The sequence below is a fragment of the Dromaius novaehollandiae genome, chromosome 1 (assembly GCF_036370855.1).
Source record: "Dromaius novaehollandiae isolate bDroNov1 chromosome 1, bDroNov1.hap1, whole genome shotgun sequence".
NCBI lineage: Eukaryota > Metazoa > Chordata > Aves > Casuariiformes > Dromaiidae > Dromaius > Dromaius novaehollandiae.
The window spans coordinates 160738172-160745390 of record NC_088098.1 but is presented as its reverse complement, the minus strand read 5'-3'; positions in this window follow the sequence as shown (position 1 = coordinate 160745390).

Genomic DNA, 7219 nt, shown 5'->3' with positions numbered 1-7219 from the left:
TTTGTATGACTCTCCCATGACTCTAAAGCACAATCATTATTTTGTGTGCCATTTCCAGTTCAAATGAACTGAAGGAAAATGAGGGCTGAATTGCAATGCTTCAATGTATTTTTACAGCATGAAACTAAGGATATATTTTGCATGTCCTGGGATGTGGCATAAGGGTCATGAAAGTGCAAAGCCTGCTGGGGTAGTGTTGAAAGGCTGAGTTGAATGGAAGAAAGCAAAAGTAGTGTACTTCATCTGTAAGTCTGCTTTGAGTGGTCCCTGGAGCAAACTATCCCTTGAACTGTACCTGGGCACTATCTTGAGGGCAGCGGTTGCAGAGTGTCACAAAACAGAGGCAGGGAGAGAGGGAGCAACTTAACAGCACAGATAGTCACCGGTTCAGTACTCGAACATGCCGCCTTGTCCTGACTGTGGGCAAAGCAGCAAATACTAAGATGCTCCCACAGACATCTTTTCCCATCGCACAGAGAAACAGAACAAAATATCTTTATTCTGAGGAAGACCCTGGAATTAGCTCAGGTTTCCAATACTATGTCTGTACTGCTTTGAAGTTTCTGTTTCTATCAGTGTGGCGAGATTTGTATGTTTCTGTAATTCCAAAAGGCAATATAAATTCCGAAAATAGATTTCCCAGGCTCTCAAAGCAATCGTTATCTTGGAAGCAGAGACAACCTTGAATGAAATATAAGTGAGGGACAGAATGAGGCAGAGAGGGTGAACTTCATCTTGCAACTCTGCCTTCTGTTGTCGTATGACCTACAAAGATAAGAGCGGGGTGAGAAAAAAGGGTATTGTTCAAGCTAAATTAGTCCCGAGATGCTTCTGAACAAAGATTACTAACTGAACCACATGTTTTGGTAGTGATTAGATGTTAGTGTTTTGTTTTGGACTAATTTTCTCTATACTGGGAGCTGAAGTGAGACCATATGTTTTATGTATTGTAATAACCTTCCCTTAAAACCTACAGAGCTGGTGTTGGATTAAAACACTCCGTTTAAAGAGAAAGCTAAATATTTAAGAGAGAGATATTTTAAAAGAGACAGACAAATTAAACCAGCAACCATTAGGAAACTGGCTACAATGTTAAAAGACTCAATTGAAAAGCTGCTCATTTAAATATGGAATGTTAATAAGCCCATACTTCTATTATGAGTACATGCTATTACGAGGACGTCTTAGTATGAAGAATCCAGTCATATAAGCAAATGTATTTTTAAAAACTACCAGAAACTGCTAGGAAGATAGATGCTGTATAACAAATCTTTAACACTGTGTTCATGCATTTGTCACCCTTTTTAAAACCCCTCTTTCCCTTCACAACCCTCTGGATTCATGCCCACTAGTATTTGGAGTTTCTGGAGGTTTTTTTCAGAAAACATGAGAAGCATATTTTCTCCTAAAGGTTTTGTTTTCCACTATGAATTTCCTTTCACCTGATGCAAGTAATTTTTTTGCTATTCCATACTTTTTTCATCTAGCCTAGTCTGTCTCTGTCATTTACTTAACAGCGCAGAGGGTTTAACATCCTAGCTCAGCCATATTACGCTATAGCTCATGTACCAGAGGGCTGTCTGCATGTCTAGCCATGCAGAGCTATTGTAAGTCTCACTCCCGGTCTGGCTGCTCTTCCTAGTGCAGCTCCTCAGGTGCACTTCTTCAGCTTGTTTTGTTGATATTGAAATGTTCAAATGTCACTTTTTTATAGAAAAATAAGCCACATCATAGATAAATTTCTGGTGATAAACAGTGTGGCAGAATTCAGGTTATAAGGAATCTCCTGAGGAAATTGTCACTGGATACCTGCTGGGTATCTAGTTTTCATCACTTATATACATAAATTTTCTTACATCATTTCCAAATATCTATATATTTTCTACACAGGTAACATAACAAGGACAAAAACAGAGAAAGAGGAAGACTTTCATTAGTGGGATTACTAATAACTTGGCAGCTTTTGAGGTTGGAGTTTCTGTTCGGAGGCAGGCTGGGCCAGAAAGGGCTCAACTCAGCTGTCCCCAGATGGACAACTCGCGCTATAGCATAGATGACATAGTCTCTTCAACACATCAACGTGGGGCTGGCAGATGTGACAGGTATGATCCAAGGGGCACTCGTGCTCTTTTGGAGACAGAGCTGTAGACGAGGTGGAATATCGTAGAGTATCTCACATGGCACTATGGTTCGGCAGCTGAATCAAGCCTCAACAGCGCAGGAGTCCTCGAACTACTTCCTCTTCTCATCCTCAACTGGGAGGCAGCACTAATAAGGGCAAGGATGCTACTTTTTTTCTTTCTCTTTTTTGCTCTCTCACTGCTTACGAACTCAGACACTAATGGTGGTTTTAGTCCTGCAGTAATTATTACTCTGACCTGGAGCACAAACTCATTGAGTGGAGTCAACTAGTAATGATTTTCAGTCACAAGTGATCTGAGTGATTTTGAACCAGTGACCTAGCTTTAGAGGTGAAAGTTGCTATAATTATTCCTCTGAGCAATTTTCTTTCCCCTGAACTACCCCGTTTTACTATTCTTCTCACAGTTTCATAGCTGAAACAAGGGTTGTATGTCTGAAGGCAAGTCTAAATTGATAGTTATTTAGCCACTCCACTGTGTTTACACATGAAATGGAGAGGAATCTGCTAATGGAGATCTGAAGTAGTAAATCCATCCACCACATCACTACATCCAGGTTAATACATCCACACTACTGACAACCTAATGTATGTCTAGACCCACTTTGTTAAAGTCTGCCTGGAGTTCAGTTGTAATAGTGGGATTTACTGCTGCAGCTCTTTGCTAGTTCAGGTATCTCTTCACTACTCTCTGTTTTACTGTGTTAGATGGATTGCCTGGAATTTGCCCTGTGTGATCCTATGTCATGAGTCCTGCCCTACTTCTGTACCTATTTATGTATTGACAAGTTATTTATCAGGTTGACAGTGGTCATGGCATGTGAATATGTATGTGTGCTTGTGTGTATTTTTGTGATGCTATTAGGAAAGCTGTTTGAACACTAAGTGCTGGAAACCTGAACTTCCCCAAAGTTATCTCAAACTGCAGGACGTTTTTCTATCTTCTAGAAGTGTCTAGAGAAGATATTAACTTCCAAGAGTTTTATTCCTTTGGCCTTCAACATCTAGTAAACCAGAGGGTAACATGCATGAACACTACTACAGAAAGCTCTGGAAAGGGATATAGGATGAAAATTTTGGAGGCATTAAGAATTTACATGCATGGATAAACTCTGTTCTTTCCCAGTGACAAGACCTTCAGCATTACTTTCCATTTGGAAGATGTGTCTTCCAAATGCTAAGTTTCTTTTTGGCTTATGGAGCTGTACAACATGGGACCACAGGGAATGCTCAGCGGCACCCATCTTGTTCATAAAATGATGGCAGTTTGTGCATTGAGCAGACTTGAGGCAAGATGCCCTTGCTTCCCAATTTGGTGGGATGCCGAAGCCCCAAATCCTGCCGCTGTGATTGCAGACTGGTGCACAGCTTTTGCAAAGCTAGAGATGAGCCTGTTTTGCTAAGTCAGATCTGGATGCTGAGGGGTTTCACTGATGGTCTCCTGAGCTGGAGGGAACTTCTCTGAGTAGGCCCTGAGTCAGGCAAAGGTGGAGAAGTGGAGGGGGCCCTACATGCTCACATTTATGCCACAATAGATGTTCTGAAGGAAAATGGCCTGCATAACAGGGGTCAATTTAGGGAATAAGAGATGCTTTGTAAGATGTAGTATGGGCTTCTAGAAGAGTTTGGCATTGTTTGCTGTAATTAGATTTTCATCCATTAGGGTCAGGAGCCATCAATGTTCATGGGCTATTTCTAGTAAGTAATACACTTTATGTAGGTAAAGCATTACCATCTCTAATGTAGATTCAAATGTAATTTTCTCTCTGGTTAGCTTGGGGGGTCTGACACAGTGTGTCTTTACATTATTTGCTGCTTTATACATTTCAGTAATATCTTTTGGTGGGTGTAGTTTTGGCTTTCCTTTTTTTTTCGTTTTCCACATTTGGGTGAGCAGATTGATACACTTAACAGAAGCAGAACTTTAGCCATTTGCCAACATGGACAATGAAGCTCTTAATGAGGCCAGATCTGCCTACTGTGAGCAATAAAAAATGGAAGCCTAACAGTGCTGTGCAAACAAAGCCAAGCCAAGCAGAGTGAACCAGTTTTGTAATTTACGTGAAGCAACTATTGAATCAGACAGATAACCCTATCTGCGAAACAGATTGGAGTCCAGGTTTCCTCTTTCAGCTCCTTTCAAGCTTCCACTAGTGTTGAAAGCCATGCTCACTTTTTCCCTGTCTTTGTCCTACTAAATTTGGATTTTTTTTCTGCACACTTCAGTGGGAGAAATGAGGGACCATTACTACATATTTCCTCAATTCAAGCTAATCTATAGTACTTTGGACAGAGCCTGAGAGATGAGACATGTGGCATTCCTCCATTCAAGAGGAGGATAGATGAGTACCCAGAAAAGGTGGGATGCTTATAAAACACCTGAAGATTAACTCTTTTGCCTTTGATCTTATCTTAAATTATTTTATTGATGGATTAGACTAAAAAGATGCCCTTCACTTAAACTGTCAACTTTTGATACTGCCCTTGATGCCTCTTTAAACAGAACAACTCAATCTACAAATATACCAGTTCAGGTACAGTACTCAATGAATGATGACTCACAGATGTCATCTTCTTGTAGGATTCTTTCCCTGGCATTGTTCAGCTCTTAAAACTCATTTATTTTAAACAGTTCGGCTAGCCTCAGCAGATCTTTGCTGGAAGTGAGGACCATGCACTGGCCTTAGGCAATTAAAACAGGTAACTCTTTGATAGGTAACATAGAAATTACTACCACAGATGATTTATTCAAAATGAGTTTGTATTCAGGATTCTGTTTAAATATCATGTTATGAGGCACTCTTGACATTTATCCACATTCATTTCCAGGAGGAAGGTAAAACTCAAGATGGTCTGAAGTGAGAAATATCAAATGTCATAGATATTACAAACCTTGTTCCTGTTGCATGTCATACCATGAAGTCTATGAAATTCTAGAGGTCTAGAAGTCTAGTCTCTGAAGCCCATGATAAGTGAACGATATAAGGAAAAAAGGAAGTGGGAGCTTGAGAATGCTGAATCTTCATTAAAGCTGTAAAAAATTCCTCGTGTTTTCACACACTGGGCAAACTCATTTGAGTCAATGGACACTACATTCACATTTTAGGTAAACTGTGGTCCAAGGAAGTTGCTTTCAGTAGTAGCAAAAGTAGATTTTGACATCTGTAAATATACATTAGCATTAGGAGCATTTTAGGCATATACATTTTTCTTTTTTTCAGTTGAGATATTGGAAACAACCAAGTGTCACAGCAATGTAATTGACATTTTAGGCCCCACAGAGTTGTTGGATCACTTGTGTGGGTTTGAACATCTGTGTATGTATATGTATGCATGTATATGTATGTACATGTGTGCCAGTCCATGAAGACAAGAGCTGGGAAAAACCTCCAGCTGGGAAAAACTCAGATTTACTTCATACTGTTATTGCAGAAAAAGTGTGGATGTCATAGGGAAGCATGGAAGTCATCACTGGACCTGGGGAAGAGAGGAAGGGAGCAGAGCTAATAAAACATTTGGGCCTAGGAAACTTGAAGGCCAAGATCGGAAAGGAGTTGAGGTACAGAAGGCAGTGGCAGTGATACTTCACCTACTTTCATTTAGTTTTGTAAAAGATTGACATATTAAGCATATTTTTATTTTATACCACAATCATACTCTGGGCCTTTTTCAGGTCTTGTAATTTTTTAATTAAACTTTTATATTTTGAGGAAAATATTTCAAAAATAATTTCTCCAATGAATTATCCATGTAAAATTATTTCACAATGAAATTGTCACCATGCCTGTGCATTAAATAGGCTGAGATTCTCCCCAGAGGGAATTTTATTGAGAATGTTACTACCTAATCCCATTAAAATTGGCGGTTTACAACTGACACTTCATTAAATCACAACTTCTGCATACTGTTAGAATTGGTGTTTTAATTTAGTTAGTCATGGCCTGATCCTGCAACCTTACTTATACAAGTAATGTTATAAAAGAAAAATCATTGATTATGCATTGAGGTCTTCAGGTCTACAGAATAATATATTTTGAGTAGTTCAGTAATTATCTGTAAATGTTGCTGCTCTTTTATCTTGTGTGATTCTGCTTCTGGATATAACTGTATAATTCTGCACATGTATTAGTTTTTCATTAACAGTTGCAATAAATTGTGTAGCTGGAGTGAGATAATTGCATCTGTGGGGTATAGCAAAACGCAAGATAGATATGCAAATTCCCTGAGGTTATGATTAGTCCATAGGAACCATTCTCCCTTGAGTCATCTTTTGTTATTAGTGTAAGTCTTCATTGTAGGAAAGACTCACTCCACTGTGATGGAAAAGTCATGTTTGGCAGTTCAAAAACTTTTAAAAAGTTAGGTGAGAAGTGAGGGCAAAATAATTTAACTCCTTACATTCCACAGTGCCTCATACTGGAATGTATGACACAGAAGAAAATGTCCTCTTGCAGAAGTCATAGTGTTTCTAAATTCAGCTCTATAGACATGAAGCTACTGAATCCAGCTAGCCATGTTCTAGTTTTTACTTTGGTCCATCACCTACGTTTTAAGAACAAGAATTAACTATAGGCATCTGTATACACAAACAGGGCCCTCTGGGATTTTAGAAGTGCCCAAGGGCCTAACTTTTGCTGATCTTGATGTTTAAGAACTAATTAAACTTCTGCTGACTTCTGCTAAAGATGCTATGTACTTCTGAATGTACCTACCTTTAAGAGTCTGGCCACCAATCTGCCACTCAAGTTCCCCCATCTAAAAATAAGACATAAAAAACCATTCTCATATAGAGAGTTATATGAAGAATGATATTAATTCCAGTTCTATGCCAGTGGAAATGCACGGAGGGAAGTCAGATCTCTGCAGAGCAATTTCTCTACTGAGTTTAGATGTGTGGCTTATTACAGTGGGGTAGGCTGTGATTCTCATGGGTACAAGTTCTATGCTGAAGCAACGCCATGAATCTGGTAGATTTGCAAACAATTTACACTAATGTAGCTAATCATGATGATTTACAACAGTGCACAAGCTCAAGTAGGCTGACAGACCAGATTGCATTGAAGGAGTTTCCTGGGTTCA